The following is a 19,523-nucleotide window of genomic DNA, read 5'->3' on the forward strand; positions in this document are numbered from 1 at the left end:
ATATTCATGAGAAAAAAACAACTGCCCTCAGCATCTGAACAGTGACTGTGTGCCCTGAAGCATATGCTCTTTGAACTTGCAACTGGGATTTCAGACAGTATTGTCATTAGGTATTGGTGTTTATTTCGTATCCATAGTACTGGTCAAAAGAGGTGGGGCTCACAACAGAACTAGATGATGTGCTGGGAAAAACATGCCATCCTTTTCCTATAACAGGAGTACCACTGTTAGCAGAACTGGGATAATTTCAGAAAACACTCAGGTCAAGCCAGAGGCAGGACATATATGGAGTTGCCTCAAAAACGAAACTTAAATGCTATCCATGCCACAGAAAATGCATGTGTGAGGTTACATAGGTTTTTTTATCACCACACCATCAGCCTCGCTGATTCATTCTTGGGGTAGGTGCAGTTTTGCACATCCAGCTGCACCGCCAGACAGTTTGCCACAACAGGGCATGGGTGTCTACTCAGGGTTGGGCCCGAACACCTACCTTTTTATTCCTGAATTGAACAAGCCCACTGATGTAGCAAATAACATTGACAATGGGGTACAAGTCACATGGATGTTGCCCATCGTATCTAGTAGGAGAATGTTTTCCTGAATTGCAAATGGATGATAATATCCATTCTGAATGCTAGTCTCAGATTTGCAAAGGGAAGTGAAATCTCAATCTGTGCCAAAACTACAAAAGAAAAGGACAAAAGTAAGCATATAGTTTGAAATAGGACTAAGATGCACTAACAGTAAGAGAACAGTATGAAGTTCAATGAATGCTGGAACCCATAAATTCTAGTTTCTTAGGGTTTCTATCCTGTGATTGATTCCCTGGTGTCTCGTAAAAAGTCAAATGACCGAAGTTTTTCTTGCAGTGGAGACATTCACAAAGTCTCTACTGTGTGATTTCTCCAGAGTCTAATAAAGAGAAATAGCATTCTGTAGTTTTCCATCTCCTGGGCAGTGTTGCTCTTATCTCTTGGGCTACCTCTTGTCGTGAAACTTGTAGGGATTTACAAAGCTGGGACTTTACCTTTTTATGACAAACACACACACATGCACAGCATGCACAACTTGAACTAAGATAAGAAAAACCTTACTTATGCAGGCACAAAAAAAGAGAAACTCTAGCACAAAACTGAAAAAGAGAGCAAATAGAGTAACAGGAAAATAGCTTTAGAGAAATCTCAGATTTTCACATTTATGTATTTGGGAGAATTGGCCTTGAAAATAGGACTATCCAATTACCCAACTGACGTGATGAAAATCATAGCTGCCATAAACAGCCAGAATACATTTTTTCCAGCTTTATGCCTTTAGCAATGTATGGTGGCAGTAAGTTCTGCCAGCTAATCGCACTGTAAATCCAAATATTCTCTGAAACTCTATTTCCTCTCTGTCTTGAGTGACTGCCTTTTCTTCCCTATGGCACAAAACTGAGAAAGCAGCATTTAATCAACCATTTTCTTTCCTTTTACTAGTCTATATTTAATCTCAATTTATTTCCTTTCCTCACGAAACCATGCGAAACATGGGAAGCTTTCCTCAAATGTAACTGTTGAGCTCTCTGTAGCAACATTGCTGTCTAACATATCAGAGCATTGGGATATCTAACCTGAATTAAATACAATCCTGCTATATCCAAACACAAAAGTAAATATACATATGTTTCTGCAATAAAGGGATTTAATGCCTTGGAAGTCATGCTGCAAAAAAAAGAAATAGTTCACCTGTATGAATTAATTTTGGTAAGTTGCAAGCTAAAAGATTATCAAGTATGTCTTTCAGAGAAGTGTCAAAAGAAGTGGGTGTCAGAGGTATGAGCCCTCAGTAGAAGCAGCTTGCTGCTGTGCCTTGAGGGTTTTACATGGCAGCCAGCAGCAGGAGCAGTGCAATAGGTTTGTACTGGTGTAATGAGGGTGAGATGGCCAAAGCTTCCTTCCCGCTGCAGTGGCATTTGTGTCAGGCCACCGTCTAGTGAGGCAAGACCTTAGATGGTCTTTATTATGATAACCAACACTTTGAATGTCACTGAAAGTAGTTTTAACTAAGGTTTATTGCTCTATGTTGTATTTCATGCATTCCTGGAGCCTCCTTTTCTGTGGGACAGCCATGGTAGCAGAGCAGGAGGCGACTGCAGTGCAGAGAAACATCTTCCCTTGCAGTCGTTCAGAGAAATCTTGGGGCATTCACCGCTTATACCCAAATGTTACCTCCACCACGTTATGGAGCTGTTTAAAGAAAATATTTGAGGTGAAAGTAATAAAACAACCACACTAATTCGTACAAGTAAGTTTCTGTGAAAAATTGCAGGAATGCACACGTGATTTTCTGCTCTAAATAGAAGCATTCAGCTGCTGCTAATTGGCATGCCCATGTCCTGCAATTTTAGTAGAGTTTGGTGGATTCTGAGTAATTGCAAAGAAAAAGCAGACACTGCATGATAAAACTGGGTGGACAAACTTAAAAACAATCTAGGCTTTAAATGGATACTAAATGTAATTCAGGTTCCAAATTAGGAGCCAGATCTTGGAGATGCTCCAGATATTGAACTCCTATTGAAATTTACAGCAACTTCAGCAACATCTTTTATTAAAAAGCAATAGGACTTTTATAGTACCTGAGTAGATTTCAGCTATTCATTCCAGAACAGTTCATTCTGTAAACAAAACACACTAGTGTAGGTACTATTCATGAACAAAGCAAGTATGCTACCAGACAAGATTCAGGAGTTTGACAGGCTATCCCTTGCTAAATAGTATAACTGTTAACTTTCTAACATCCCAAAAATAGTCCAAACAAAATGTTGATGAATTGTTTTCCACTTTGAAAATCCATGACAAAGAGACTGATTACAGTGTGCATAAGTTAAAAAAAAAAAGGTTACAGTGAAAATGTGGAGGATAGCAGCAGGGAACAACTATATGGAATGTCCTGCTCATTTATATATTTAGGAAAACATTCCAAGGATTTCTATGCTGAATACCTCACTGAAATTGTAAAGGGTCTTTTCCTCAAACAACCCACAGCTGAGCTGTACATGGCAATGATACCTAAATAGGACTGTGCCCTGGAGGATATAAGGATGTATAATTTTGAAAAGTCAGTATGTACTTTTGTGCTTTGTGTCCACCACGTGATTGCTTCCCTTTTGGTTTCTGTATTTTTAGCCCTGTTAGTCCAAATACATATTTGGAAACAGGTTAACAACTACTTGTTTCAGTGAGACCATACGCAGCCTACCTGCGTGACAAAACCAGAACCAGCTGAGGTGTCCTGGTTGTTAACACACTGCATTGCCCTATCCAGGGAGCGAGGAATTCAAAACAGGGAGTAACATCAGTGTATCACACAGGCCATTGTTATGGGCTTTGTTTCAGTAGCTTTATTGGGTAGAAGAGGGTCTCTAGGACACCAAAAGCAAGTGACTTGCTTCGCTGTGTGGAGGACTGGGAACATTCTGCTTCACAGCTCCCCCAAATGCTTACAGTTTTGTCACCATCTGGTTATATATAGTAGTTCTATTTTGAGGCCCTGTCCCTAAGGCACTTCAAGCACTGATAGCCAGATCTGGGCTTAAACCAAAATCTTGTTGGAAAATAGCTAGCACAATTTACCCATGCAATCTGAGATCATGTTTAAAAACCATTTAAATGCACTCAAGCACTAAGCTTTTGTTTAAAGGTATTTTTCAACCTACACATTGCCAGTGCTAGGGCAACTTCTGTAATGTTGAGAACAAGTGGGAGCAACAGCAAAGACGTGCTGCTGGCAACCAGTGCTGCTCAAACCTGTTCCACATAGCTGTCAGAGCTTTCCCTGTAATGTTGCACCAGCAGATTCCCACCACTCAGGAATGGTTGGAAATTTTTGACAAAAACCCTTTGGTAGCCTCTAACAAAAGCTTACAGATTGGTATTGTAAGATACTTTATCTATAAGATCTTTCTAGTGGCAAACTATGGCTTTAATATGTAGGCATATGTCAATGGGAGTTTAAAAAAAAAAAGTAGTAACTCATTTGGGTCATAAGACAGATTTGGAGTGGTCTTCCATTTTTTTTTTCTCAACCCATTCTAGATTTGCAAAAAAAAAAAAAAAAAGAGAGATATTTCCTGGGAAGTGAAACTCTTTACCTATCTCCTGTGCCACTTCCTCAAGAATGCAGAGGTACTTATGATGACATAATCTGACAAAAAAAATAAATAATAATGGATGTATCCTAGAGGCCTATTTCTGTTCCCAGTGAAATCAATTTAAAAATTCCCACTGACTTCAATGGAAGCTGGATTAAGCTTAGTTAGTTTTAGAGGAACATTAACAGGAGAATAGATGTCTGCCTTGGGCAAAAAGAGAATGACGGACTTTCAAAGTATCAAATTATAGACATGGGGCTCATGTTCCATTTATTATGCCCAGACAATCTAGTGTGGGAATGGAACAATTAAATATGCTCTGGTCTTCCTTTACAAATTTCCTCCTCCTACTTCTCTCAAATGAGACTTAAAAAGAACACAGACACACACGTGCGCACAGAGAACCCCCAAATCCTCCTCTTAAAGCTACCAAATTCCTCCCTCCCTCCCCAAAACTCCCTCTGTATCAAACAGTTCTTCCACATGTGCAAATTTATAACCCAGGAACAGGCCAGATTCTGTTTCAGAAAGTGCCTCAGCTTTGCTGAGAATTTCATGTTTACCTGCCACCATCAATTACATGCATTTCACCATATATTATTAATTGGGTTATGAGTGTCTTTCCAGTGTCTCAATCTAGGAGTGCACACTTATGCCAGGATAGAGTTGGGTTACAGCCAGGGATATGGGAACACACCATACCTGACTCTTGTTCCTGGCTGTACCTTGCTTGTTATACAGAGCTAACCAGGATTAGCAGGCTGTTAGGGACTTGCAAGGTGCTCCAGCAGATCTTATGTTCAGCATGTTGGTGGATCAGAACATGGGATGTGCCACAAAGCACGCTGACCCCACAGTGAAGACACAGCCTATTTGTCCCATACTAATGTTAGAAAATCTGACAACTGTCAAATTTCAGTTCAAATTTTATAACTATTGATATGTATGTGCCTGCATAAGATACCAATTTCTCTGGCTTTTCTGTCCATTTGGAGTTCACCCATATATGACCACTGCATATACAATTTTTACAAGCACAACAAACTGAATCTACAGAAGCAGGAAATGGCTATGTATTCATTCACTTCCCAAGGTGGTCAATTGCTTTGAAAACAGGGCACAGGAGCAGGCTGAAAAGGTAATGGAAGCTCAGGATATTAAACATGATTACTGTTAGTTTTGTTGTTGTTTACTGTTTGCCTTGGGCCAGCATCCAAAAGCCCCACTATGTCATATTTAAAACAAAAACAAGAAAGTTCTCACATATATAGAAACAGATCCTGCCTTGCGGAGCTCACAGTCAAGATGAAGAACAAGATGGAGCAAGTAAAAATAAGAAGCAATCATGAAGGAGGAGGTGAGGATGGTTAAATGACCAGTTGGGTGGCCTTGGTACCATTTTGACAGTTCTAGGCTACCCACTGAAAGACAAATATTTCTCCCCAGATTTTTATCTAAATGGTCTATTTCAACCCAATTTCACACTGAAAAAAATGCCTTGGCTGGTACTCAGTTCATACAGAACTATAATCCAAAGGAAAAAAAAAAAGAAAATTTGGCCACAGGTGTATTTTCCAGCAGTTTTATTTTTCCAATTGTCTTTTTTTGCTTATAATCATTTTTCCTTTAAAGTACCGAGGATTCAGGAATTTCCAATTAGTTCACACCTGCATTTGTCTTCCAAAACCTCCAAAATCTACGTAGTGTAAATATTGGGTCCTCTGCACTGAGTGTTTTGCTCTGCTGCACTGCTGCTGCATGATGCTACTTGCTCATGTAGAAACCGTGTTTCTGAACTATTTCAGATTTAGGGTAAGCATATCACACAGCAGACTGTAGCAACCCATGGACAAAACTTGGCTGGAGTGTGTTAGGCTTTCTGTCTCCTCTAAGCAGCCCTGACATACTGTGTACCCTATTATAATGCCTAAGTATGGATTTACATATGTAACTTTGTCATCAAAGTTTGAAAGTGACTTCTAATCTGGCTCAGAACTCAAGACCGTTGGCTTCCCAACCTATACTCAGGACATCTTAAAATCCCACCCTGCACATAGGATATTTATTTATTTTCTATTTTACTCATTTGAAAAAGAAAACTGCTGGATCCTCATTTGGCAATACAGAAAACTGCATTCATATATGCTTGTATAAGTTTCAGACAAACCTATTGTGACAGAGATCTCAAAATGTAGAAGTGCCCTAAAAAATCAACTCAGGCCATCTGAATTCACTGATGTGCAACAAAAGATGTAAATTGAACAGCTGGGCATAGAACGTTTCACTTCCACATTATTCAAAAATTAGTCTGTCAGACCCTGGCCATTCCAGGACTGTTTGATTGTTGTACTTGTATTCTCTACAGAGAATTAGTAAATATTTACATCAAATACATGTGCATGTATGCCTGGTTGACAGAGAGAGAGAACCAGTTCCATGAAACTCCAACAACCATAAACTCCTGTGAGGGCATAAAAAATGGAGAAGTGCTTTACAAACTGAGCCACTGGTGCGTACTAGCAATAGCAGATTTGCAAATTACAGTGTATAAATATGAACTAAGCATAAAAATAACTTTTTAAAACTGTCTATAACAGGGCAAGTGGTTCATTAAAAACATCCCCCTTATTTTTCTTTATTCCCTTTTGTATCAGTGGTTCTTCTGTAATTCGTTTTGTATTCTTGAGTCATTGCCAATGGTGCTATCTGGAGAGAAACAGCTGAGGCAACTTTAGAGATTGCTGTCTTTATATGGCCACAAGACGCTAATACTGCAAGGCTGCTAATTCTGCAAGCTGACTTTCTCTCATTTCATGCTTCTATTACCCCAGATAAAATAACTATTGCAGAAAACACTGTGCATAGCTCTATAATTTCTCCTTAGGCTGGAAGCAAGGTGCTGCAGAAATATGTGTTCTTAGCTGCTGCTTCTCCTGCACATCTTTCCCCCGTTGTCTCTTTGCTCTGCTGTCAACAGTAAAGTCGGTTTGCAATCAGAACAGTTATAGACCTCCCGCAGCAATGCAGAAGTGAAAGGAAGAGAGCTATTGACAGGGATGAGTGGAAGTACCTATGGAAGAAGGGGACCCTTCTTCAGTGTCCTCTTCCAGCAAGGAAATAACCTCCTTGGCTTGTGCTTTTGATGGGCTAGACTGAATGAATGTCTGTTCTTAGATGATACAAAGTGTCCCTTTTCAACCACAAAAAGGGAATAAAACACACATTCCCTAACTTGCTTGAAGCAGTAGCTTTGGTGGACAGACAAAATGCACTCCGAGAAATCCCCTGTGATTCAGGCCTACAAATGAACTCAGGAAGACGGTATAGCATTTGCTTATATTTGGATCTCAGGAGACTTCTGTAGGATTTAGCTTCCCTTTTTAACTTTTCCCTGAAAATATCATTGCAATAACTGTAATACATTATTAAGGCCTTAGCCATTCACACACACGTGTCAAACTTCACACAGACAAGTTCTCTCATTCATTTAGCGTGTTTGAAAATGCAAAGCTACTCATATCTGACACTGCCTATCACGGTGTTCTGCGTTGTGCTGGTTGCCCTCACGGAGTGCCTGTTCTGAAGGGAGTGCAGGTAGCCCAGCAGTTAAACCCTGCCTACCTGACTTGGCAGTCAGCCTCCAGAGCTGCAATTTCACCAAACATGTAACCTGTGGATATCTCTGGAATGGCAACCCCCCTCACAAGTAAAAAAACATGGATTTTTCTTCTTTATCCCCTTGTATGGGAACAGTTTGATTGCCTTCAGTGAGACTGTTCACAAAGTTGCATGTAGATTGAAGTCCTGCTGTGCATGGAGAAGAAAATATGAAATGCTGATACTACTCTAAGTTGTTTCACTTCTCTGTCTGACAGAAGAATTCAGATGTAGGGTTTAGTTTTTTATTGTTAAAAGCTTCAGTGTGAGAAGAAAGCTAAGTGTGGAGAGAAGTAGCAATCATTCCATTCACAGTTAAACTGGTGAACATGAGAGGAGGCTAAGGGCATTGCATATGTTTTAAGTCTTAAAATGTCTTGTCACTAGCCAGAAACTTCTATTATGCAAAGAAAAACTTTTCCTGCCTCATGTAATCTGACATAGTTTATTGAAAGTCTAAGTTTAACAAAGCTATTTTTATTTTCAGGAAGTCATGGTTTATATGGTTTAAAACATGAATGCATGGAAGACAGCCCTGGGGAAACTAAGCCCATATCTGGAAATGCAGCAGAGGATCCCTTGTGCCAACTGCCAGTTTAAAAAAGTCTGTTTGCATAAGTCAGAACTGATAGTGTTCATGCTCCCAACTTACTCAACTGTACTCCTCTCAGCAGTAAACATCCTCCTCTATTTTATTAGTGATTTTAGCCTTATTCTCATAATTGACCATTGGTTATAGTTCTCCTTTCCCATATCAGGAATAGTGTGGCCAGCAGGAGCAGGGGGGTGATCATCCCCCTGTACTCGGCGCTGGTGAGGCCACACCTCAAATACCATGTTCAGTTTTGGGCCCCTCAATACAAGAAAGACATTGAGGTGCTGGAGCGTGTTCAGAGAAGGGCAACGAAGCTGGTGAAGGGTCTGGAGCACAGGCCTTATGAGGAGCGGCTGAGGGAACTGGGATCGTTTAGCCTGGAGAAGAGAAGGCTGAGGGGAGACCTTATTGCTCTCTACAACTCCCTGAAAGGAGGTTGTAGTGAGGTGGGTGTTGGTCTCTTCTCCCATGTAGTTAGCAATACAACGAGAGGAAATGGGCTCAAGCTGTGCCAGGGGAGGTTTAGATTGGATATTAGGAAAAATTTCTTCAAGGAAAGGGTAGTCAAGCATTGGAACAGGCTGCCCAGAGAGGTGGTGGAGTCCCCATCCCTGGAAGTGTTCAAAAAACAGGTACACTTGGCACTTTGGGACATGATTTAGTAGGCATGGTGGTGCTGGGTTGATGGTTGGACTGATGACCTTAGAGGTCCTTGCCAATCTTAATGATTCCTAGTTTTTACTTTCATTATAAATAATCCAGCCACCAAGCCAGGAAACATGAAATTGCTACTCTACCCATAATTGGTTTAGTGATGGACTTAGTAATGTTAGGTTAATAGTTGGACTGGATGATCTTAAAGGTCTTTTCTAACCTAAACAGTTCTATGATTCTATGATTCCATGATTCTATGATTCTAATTGGAATTAAGTATCTGTATTATACAAAAAAAGCAGATGTGAAAAATGAGATGCCTCCCAAAGAAAGTGTCACTTAGGTCAAGGTCATGAGACTTAGTCTTCTTGAACTACACTCTCAGCTCTGCCAACTACTTCCCCTAAGACCTTCGATAAACCACTTAACCTCCCTGCATCCATTTATCCAGCTGTAAAATAAGAATGGCAATAGTTTCCAAGATTACTGATTAACATTTTACAAAGTACCTTTGCAACTCGTGAGGACAGAACGTCTCGCAAGAGGCAGGTGTTAACTGCCCAGGCCTCAATGAACTTGGCACAGTACAAGGGATGGACACAGCCCTGGTATGACCTGGGGGATTATGCAGCTGGCTGCTTTGCATGTTGATACTAGTAGAGGCCTACACTTTATTGCAGTCACTTTATTGCAGAACTTGCTTCATAGGTTTGTAGATCTGGAGGTTATTTAAAAGATAATTTTGTTAGCAGATATCATATACTATCCTGGCAGAGAATAGTTCAAAACACCAAAGTAAAAATATAAGAATTTTTCTTTTTTCTTTTTTTTTCAGGGATTTAATCTATTAAAATTGTTTTAGGCTTATTTTTTGGTGCATTTTGAAAATGAACATCATTTTTAGGATATGTGCAATTTGATTCTCGATTTGAAGATTTTCTGGAGTTGAGAAACATAGGGAGGGTTTGGGGAAAGTTTAGGATTAAAGTGGATACTGATGCTAAAAGAGGTTGTTGTCACTCTGCCAATCTCCCCTGTCCCTCTGGCTTCCTTGACTTGCTCTTCTCTTTTCTCCCTTTCCCTCCCCAACCTCTTTCCCGAGAGCTATCCAACTGATGTTTCAGTCCCCATGCTTCTGCTAAAGCACTGTCAGCACTTCCTGACCCTAGCAGACAATGGGTTTCAGTTGTTTATGTGCTGTATTATACCACTGTGCTGTAATACTAGGGGGTAACAGCTGGTTGAATAAAGTATCCTTTATTTTAAATTTCACCAATTTTTAAAGATAAAAACCCAATGTTGTTTTACATCAGGATTGTTTCATAAGAAGGGGTCAGGAAAGGCTGATAGCTCCTTAGAGGTCCAGTGAAAGACAGAAAGCCACCTACCTGAAAGGAACAGACTAACCATGGTACTTGTTTGTTCCTGTTTCTCACTTACGTAGTCCCATACTGAGAAGTTACTAGTCATGGCCTTTATGAGCCCCACTCCTTAGCACGTAGCTTATCTCAAGCACTGAAGAGAAAGCTGAGGGTACAAATGCCATTCCACTACTAAATTAGATATCAAAAATATAGGGGATACAACATTCAGCAGTGCAACAGCTTTGTCCTTCTGTGGATGTGCCTCTAGTTTTTTCTCAAGTGACAACAGCTGGAACATTTCCATCATATAATCTAGGTCTTATTTAGGTAACTTATGGTAGGGAAGGGAGGTAAGTAAGGAAAAGAAAAAGAATCACATATCAGTCACCAGAATCATATATTTCATTTTTATCATCTATTTAAATTTTATTTTATTGGTATTTATGACCTCCAACTTCTGTATACGGAGGCTGCTGTTAGTTCCTTTAATGGGCTTATTTCACTTCTCTACTGACATACTTCCTTTGCATCAAGCACGCCTTCCTGGCAGTATTGATTATGAATCAGTTTACTTCTGACAACTATTCCAAGTACAGCTTTTAGAAGGCCATGAAATCCCTTCTTTCCCAAGGTGTTTCAGGCACAAAGAAAAGCTAATAATATAAAACTTACTGTTTCCTACAAGCTTGGCTATAGTGAACAAAGAGAAACTGCTTCATACCATAACCACGGCAGAGACAGAGTTATTTTTGTCCAATGGTGTTCACTTCACCACAGGGTAAGCAAAGAAATCTTTATGTGATCCATGTCCATAATAACTCTCTGGGACCAGGCAGGCAGAGGTCACAGAACAAGACACCAGCCCCACAAAAATAGATGCTAAGATAATTTTAAGTGAAGGTGTAGGCTGTGAGGGCTACTGGGAGGGGTTAGAACTAATGTTCATTTATTTCCCCTTACTTATTTTCCCTCAATAATGAGGACTTAACTCTGTCTGTAGCTGTACCAGTTTAGCTAAAATTTCCATCAAGACTACTAATACCTTCAGAGGACTTGAAGCCAGCCTGCAAACGTCCCCAGCTGTAGCTGAAAGAAAAAAAGAAGGATTCCATTAAGAAGAGTCACATCCAATTCACTTAGGAAATGCAGAGGCATAAATTGTACCTGTGGCTTCTTAAGACTTTTGCATCCAAAAGAGAGATTCCTCCTGAGAGAGGTCAGGAGTTGTTTTTGCCAGGAGCTCTGTTATCCCCCCGAGAGACAGGAGCAGCACTGAGCTGAACTAAGGGGGGATCCTAAGTGAGGGTATGGTTTCAGTGTCACCCTGAGCCAATCTTAGACCATGCTGCTGTTAAAAGGAACAGTCCTTGTCCTCCCGTGGCATCCAGCTGCTCAAGCTTGCCATAGATTTGCACTGGTTGTAGTGATCCCTCAGCCATGAGACATGTCAGCCCTCTGATGTTACCGAAGGCCAATATTTCTTTCTTGAAGGCATAGTTTTCAACGAGATCAACAAGCTGATCTGACTTGCCAAACAATTCCTAGTTTCAATAGGAAAGAGGTAGCAAGAACATGTACCTTGGAACAAGGCATAATCACCCTTTTCAGTAGCAACTCCATCTCAGAGCAGCTTAAAACCCAACAGCAGTATTATGCTGAAAAAGTGTCTTGAACACATGCTTTGCTCTCCCAGATCCACCTGGTTTTATGTCTTCAGTGTTCCCTTGTGTAACTTCCATTAGCATTACATTCGTCGAAACGTATTTTTGTCAAACGCAGCCTGATAGTGTCAGCATCTGGTTAAGCCAACTTTGAACACAACCATTACACTTACATGAGAAACCTGCATGTAGCAGGAGGAAGCCTTTGGGTCTGTCCTTATGCCCCAGTGAGAGCACGAGCCCTGCACAGCTGAGGTAAGGGCTAGCTTGTGCTGTGGAGCAAGAAGCCCACGGAGACACAGCTCAGACCCTGAGTTGTGCTCCACACTCACAAGTGCAGCTACATAGTGTCAGAGCTTCATGAGCTATTATTTTGTGATCAGCTCCTCCAAGTCTCACCTGATGGCTCAAGACATTCAAGAATTACCAATATGTGAATATGCAAGCACACACACAACATGTACCATAATCTAGGCATTTTCTTGACAACATAACCATAACTTTCAGAGGTTCTTCTAGGACAAGCTAAACGCAAACATGCTGTGCTTTTTCTTTATGTCTCTGTTGTAGAAGTGTACGTCGAACAGCACACCTGACAACTATTAAAGTGATTTAGAAACTTCCAGCATGAAATTTTTCATATAATCATTGCTATTCTGCTGTAGGCTCCACTAAATTCTCCCCAACTTTATTCTGGATAGTGCATGTCTGCCAAATGGTTATTGCTCAGAAAGTATTTTCCATGTGAAATATTTATTTTGTAGCACAGTGAGGATGCATGTAATTCACCAGAGAATTGTAGTACTGCACTGTATCTCACTGAATCAACTTTCACGAGTGATTTCTAACAAAAATTCCTGCTGTGAGAAGCAGAAAAATTAGAACAGTATTGGGTCCCCGCAGATGTATTCTTCAGCTCCCAGATTTGCTATTCCAGTTATAAAGCTCTAAAAATACTACTGCTTCACTGTAAAAAATGCTTGAAAGTAACCTTATCAAGCCTAATATATGACAAGATGATAATACTGCTGTTATCAAGACTTTTTATGTATCAGATGTGTTTGTGAGTGCATATACACACGTGCAAATTACATACATACATACCATTCTCCTCATATAAGGGAGGAGGGTACTAAAACTGCAGATTACAAGAGGAATAAGACAAGGTACAGTTCTTTGTACAAAAATGGGCAAAAATATCAGGGACATGACCTCAAGCACTGAAACCTAATGAGAAGTATGAGCAGGACATTTCTGCCCCAACAGTATTGTTACATCCATCTCAGATAGAATCATAGAATCATAGAATCATTTAGGTTGGAAAAGACCTTTAAGATCATCCAGTCCAACCATTAACCTACACTACCAAGTCCACACTAAACCAATCAAGGGTAAACTAGACTAAACCATGTCCTGAAGTGCCACATCTACCTGTTTTTTGAACACTTCCAGGGATGGTGACTCCACCACCTCTCTGGGCAGCCTGTTCCAATGCTTGACCACCCTTTCCGTAAAGAAATTTTTCTTAATTTCCAACCTAAACCTCCCCTGGCGCAGCTTAAGCTCATTTCCTCTTGTCCTATACACACTGTGAAAAAGGACTTGACCTCCACAACATTCCCCCAGGTCCCAGACCCTTGCCTTTCCTCCAGAACTTTCATCCAGGTCTTCGATCTGCTGACATGTCAGGGGAGGCCAGATAAAGAGGCAAAGTCAGCTGTTTTCTTCTCACCAAACTGGTGGAAAAAAATACGTCATGTCATGCAGACTCCTCTTTGTGGGAAAATTCATTTAAAGATGAGAGATGAGAACTGCCTCTGCTGATACGTCTCCGCATCAGCTGTGCAGGGCAGGCCATGCAGGTGCAGAAGCAGGTCCTGGAGTGCACACTGGAAACAGGGGTTTTAAACATGTAGCCTTACCCCTGTTCCCCTGAGGGCCAAGCTCGTGATTCCTCCAATAAGGAGGAGCTATTTCTTCCTAAGGAAACTCTGTAATGACACCATAATTATTTTCTTTCTCCTAGTCCGCTTTCACAGGTCTGCTTGCGGCCTGCTGTGAGTAGGTGCTGTTCTGCTTCCTCGGCTACTCGTGTTGCATATTCTGTTCCAGATTAAGACGTGTACTCTTGTGTGTTGTGGCTATGTGCATATCTGCTGATCACTCATTTGCACTTCTTCCACGGTCCTACTCCCACTCTACCCCTTTGGCCTGACATTGTGCAGGGTACTCTGGCAAATAACAGAGCAATCTCTGTTATTCTGTACAACCACTATATTAAGTGCACACACATTGCCCAGCTGCTTGTGTGCCGTGGATGCCAATGCACTCCCATCACTGCTAAGTTTTATCGTTGTCCCATTCCTGCAGCTAAATGCAGAAGACAAAAAAGAGACGTAGTCAGTCTGAAATACATGCAGCTCTGGTGTCACCTGGACAGCACAACCTGACTGTGGCTCTCGGGCTAGCAATCCTGCTTCCTCTGCCTTTGGGAGCTATAACCTGCTTATAGTCCTTTCTTGCTGATAGAGTCTATTTTTTACCCTCAGCTGCCGCTAATGCATGGGCCATTAATGTGCTGTGGATACCCAGCCAACATTCATCCCCCAACTTAGCCAGACTTCTGGCAGCTCAGTGGCATCTGACCTCTCCTTCATTCTGGACCAGGCAGCGTGGGCAGGTTTCCTTACACGCCCCGCTGCCCCCATGCTGCCACACAGATGGACCCTCCAGACCCTGACGTGGATACCTCACTACCGCCTCGGCTCCCGACCTTTTCTTCAGACAGTATATGCAAAAGAATCAACAGCTAATTTCAAGAGGGGAGGAAGGGAGGGGAGTTAGTACTATGAAAACAATTTTGTACTTGCAGGGAAAATACTTTGGATATAAGAACTTCAAAGCAGGACAAGAGTGATAAGAAACAGATCTCAATCAGAGATTAATTTCCTGTTTTCTATTCAAAACAGGCCTATGTCACAACCAGTGCAGTATTCCTACCCTCGCACGGCCAGAGAGATTTTGTCCTAAACACTTACCCATCGCTATAAGGAGAATATGACAAAATAACAACACACAAAGTATCTTTTCTGTAAAAGATTTTAAGGCCTGCTCTCTTTCTGCTGTTCTGGTAACCAAACTGCAAGTATAAATTCCCACAATATACAACCATGATTACTGAAACTTCTTTCCTTTGGCTCCCCACTGCCATTTCATCTATAAAGCAGATCTTAAAACTGTTCTCCTTGACTATAAACCTGACCTTGTTGACCCTCTTCATTACATTTAGCTCAAGGCTCGTGTTCTGACCTCCCAGGCAAGTGTGAGCCAGCTCCCCTCCAGGAATTCAGCCTCTGCTGCATCTCACCCTCCATGCTGCTGGGCTGCTACCCTCATGTCATGGTTTTATCTTCCTGCAGCTGCCCTTGGTCTCTTTCTGACCATCTCTGCGTTTTTTCTTCATGAAAATCTCTCCTTAGTTCCCTTTTCTATTTCATACCTCAATCTCAATCTGTGTTTCTGTGAACAAAATATGCATACGTATCCTAAAATAAAACTTTCGTGTTAGGCTGAGCAGCTAGGTCAAGTTTTTGTTGTACCCAGCTCCCTTTCTCCCTTTGTTGCATTATATTTTAAACTGATTTATAATCTCTTCTTTGCATTTTAAGGCCTCCTCCCCCTGGCATTTGCTTCTAATACTGTTAAAAATGATAAATAATTGTAATCGTTATTAATTTCTACAGCAGCTTTTGGGCTTGTAAAGTTTGGTCTCAACCACTACATCTTTTTGGAGACTATGAAGAAGCAGTCAAATATCACTGAGTAATGAATTCAATAGACTACCATTTTTGAGACCTTACACACCGTTTCTTGTTACTTTCTTTGTCCATTTAATAATTATAGCTCTGCCTGCAACACCTGGCCTACCAAACTGAAACTAGGATAAAAATCCTCCTTTGAAGTACCCAATTTAACTAGTTTTGCAACTGTGACATGCATAAAGACTAACAGACACACACTTTCTTTTGCTTAATTTATTGGTATTGACATTCAAAGTACAATACAGTCAACCCCTTTGGCAGTTTGCCTCCAGCACGAAAATTCTGAAAATGAAAAAAGAAGGAGCCACATCCCCTTCCCTAAAATAATTTCTAGCCTGGAGTACTGTTCCTATCAGGAAGGAATAATGAAGAAATCTTCAGGGAAATGACTGTACCTAGTCCTCAGCCTGTACGCTGGTTTCAAAATGCAAACATAATAATCTGCATAGTTATACAGCATTTGCAACTTAAAAACAATACTTGCCAACACCTAATGCAACAGCAGGGACACTGTTTGCAGGTGGCTTGCAAACAGTCCGGCTAAGGCAGTACCTGCTGCTGATAGATTGTGGAATGAGAGGGGGCTGCACGCGCCCAGAGGCTGTTGGATCACACCAACTTCCTTGGCTAAAGGAGAAAAGAAACAAGGCAGTTTCTGCGGTCAGTATCATCACGTAATCCTCTTTTCCTAACTGATCCTCAGGTTGCTGCACTCACCTGGCTTAACCGACAAAGAAAATCCAAGCAAGAACCTCTTACACCACTGCAGGGAATTACAAAACCACTGTGGATTTCCATGGGTCTGGAGGGAGCCATTGAGAAGCATTTTGATCTTTTCAGAAATCCTCTGCAATTTTGCCTTACCCAGCTCTTCATCTTGGGGCGATGCCTGTCTCCCACAAACCCCCGGTCATCTCCCATGCCTTCCCCAGTACCTCTGTCCCTCTGCTCGTGCTCAGGCACCGAGAACTGCCACTGACCGCAGAGGGCTGGTCATTAACCACCCCTGCTTAACAGGGCTAGGGACCAGCCTGCAGCCCCCTTGCCTCTACCATGCTCTAATGACCAAAGTGCTAGATGACATTGGGAGGACCTAGTCCTGCCTGTTAGATTATGGGAGAGGCTATCAAGGCAGTAGCAACATTTGGGATATTGAAACTGTGACTAGTGTGGGGGCTGAGGATGACTGTGCAAGGAGGTTAGGACATGGAAAAGTGCAGCACTGCCAGTTCCTGCACAGCATACTCCTAAATGCCGGTAACAGCAGCCGTGGCCTGAGTGCAGGCACAACTAGCCCTCCCTGCTCCCATGCCAGGCGCTTCTCCAAGCAGTGCCCCAGAGACTGTCCCACTTGCAGGAGCCATCCTCACCTGGCTTCATCCATGGGACAGGAGATCAAGCTCCTTAAGGTCTGCTGGAAATTGGCCAGAATACTGTCTGCCATCTGGAGCTCTGGGAAAGCCATTCTAAAATATGGAATCAGTTTTTTAATTAGAATGCCAAGGATCAATTCTCCATTCACATCTCTAGTATTCCTGTCTTTCCTGCAAGGACACATTATTACATACAATGAATAAGCCTAGAGCACAGACGAAAGCCATAAAACACCTGTGTGTTGGTGTTTGTGTTTGATGTGTTTGTGTTCATCTAAGGTTATCTGAGGATGTTCAGGCATGCAGATGGATGCAAAACTAGACTACTTCATTATGTCAGATGTACTGTTCAAAAAATCAAACACATTGTTCAAATTATTCCTTAAGTCAGGTACTATCTGTTAAAGCATTAATGTACCATATGTAAAGGCATAAAGATGAGCATTACAAACCACGGAAGTTAAAACACTTGACTCAGCGTGTTAACTTGGCTTTTTGAAGCAGCATGTTCAGAGCTGCACAGCTGTGCAAGCATTCGGTAGCGTGAGCCTTTGTTAAGTTTCTCCGACAATTTTGTTGCTCCATACCAAAATGCCATGTGGAAGTGCAGGTTAGAAGGTCTGAAGAAGGCTTTTCTGGTCCTCCCTGCAGCTGGTTCTGTGACTATATCTTTCTGGATCGTTACCATCCTATATATATATATATACACACACACACGACATGCACATATATATAGTTAACTGTACTAGATACACTTCTTAGATAACAGCCACATTGTCAATAGAGATAGAACATGCAAGATATGAGCCACAAGGCTACTTTCTTTGAAAAGAAATCAATCACCATAGTGAAGATCTATACAGATATTCTCCAGGGTAAAAATTTAAAATGGCTCCAGAAATTAAATGAGTGGTTACACATTCTTTCTATTGATTTTTGTATTGCTTTTAGGCTACTACTTACCCAAAGGCACCCAGTGCAAACAAGAGCTTGGCACACTTTGAAGGTTATGCCACATCCTGCTTGGTTTACGCACGGAGGTGAATTCAATGAGATTGCTTCTGTGTGCAAGGCAGGAAATATTTACTTCCAAGTTCCTTATTTTCTTGGCAAACTCATTATAAAACATACTGCCAGTTCTGTGAGCATTTAAGCACTGCATTTAATTGGGCTGTTTATATAAGCAGGAACATGTATTTGCTCAAATGCTGACCGGATCAAATTCTGTGCCATAGCTGGAATTTTCATATAAAGTCATACTTTAGGGAGGTAAGACACTCCTTACTGAAAGTCCTCTCCCATTGCTGCAGCAGAATGGTGTGGGTGAGGGCTACACACCCAGGGGTTTTAAACCTGTATTTCTATACAGCACCTTTCTACTTCCGTGTTCTGAGATTGATGGTTAAAGATAAGGCAACAAGAAGTGCTGGCCCTTCTGGTTTGAATGGACTCAGGATACCCACAATGATTTACATGTTGCATATACAGCTATCTGGCACAGACCAGGCTGCTGCTAGCTCTTCTTGCAGGTCAGCAGGGGCAGACAAAACCACCAACCTCTCAAAATGAATCATCTGAAGTATTTGGTACACGGTTAGCATCAGTCCCTGCATATTGACAAAAAAGGAGCATTATGGTTCTCAGACAGCAAGAGAATGGCAAACATCTTGAGGGAAGACCAAGACACACAGTGGCCTACAGAAAGAAAAGATATAGAAAAAAGACATTTTTCTGTACCTAGGCTGAGACTGCTCTGATTATTGTACCCAAGTCAGAGTTTGCTGTGGGCCAACACTACATCGGTAAGCAGAACCAGAACCTCAGACTTACAAGAAACCCTCTCACAACCCTGGAATAGCTGTTGAATGAGCCTGAAACATGTGGAGTGCTTCCACTGATTCAAGTGGGATTGAGTTTCCTCACATTTAACTTGGTGGAAATATCAGCAGAGTCCCTGCAAATGATTTCTAGCTGATTTTATTCAGGGCTAGAATATTCGGAATCCATCTGCTGGGTAAGGACTAAATAATCCGTGTTAATAGAGTGTTAACAGTTAGTACTTGACAACATCTGTGAAATTGGCTCTGCACAGAGTTCCTGAAGGGCATGAGTAGAAGTCAAATGCGCAATATTCATACATAAACTATTAAGACAAAAAAAGAAGACTAGCAGCTCACACAATTTTCATCTTAAGTCACCTGGCAATAAGACTTCCTGCTGTAGAGACCACGAGCTACAGAGTATTACAGGGGGATGTACTCCCACC

The 19,523-nt window shown here is 41.4% G+C and overlaps 2 protein-coding genes across 3 annotated transcripts in view; both read right to left on the reverse strand.

Moving 5' to 3' along the window:
• LOC104036471 (CDC42 small effector protein 2) overlaps positions 1-11,480 on the reverse strand; it is a 107,641-nt gene extending 96,161 nt beyond the window's left edge. Inside the window, exon 1 of the mRNA XM_075726379.1 lies at positions 11,445-11,480. The gene's annotated coding sequence lies outside the window, so the exon portion shown is untranslated. The remainder of the gene's footprint in view (positions 1-11,444) is intronic.
• Positions 11,451-19,523, reverse strand: part of LYRM7 (LYR motif containing 7) — a 28,549-nt gene continuing 20,476 nt past the window's right edge. The window contains exon 5 of one of the 2 annotated variants that reach the window (XM_075726374.1): positions 11,451-11,488. The gene's annotated coding sequence lies outside the window, so the exon portion shown is untranslated. Of the gene's footprint in view, positions 11,489-18,588; positions 18,953-19,523 lie in introns of those variants that run through there. The other variant, XM_075726375.1, reaches the window with a different exon arrangement.

This window comes from Pelecanus crispus, chromosome Z (genome assembly GCF_030463565.1).
Source record: "Pelecanus crispus isolate bPelCri1 chromosome Z, bPelCri1.pri, whole genome shotgun sequence".
NCBI classification, from domain to species: Eukaryota; Metazoa; Chordata; class Aves; order Pelecaniformes; family Pelecanidae; genus Pelecanus; species Pelecanus crispus.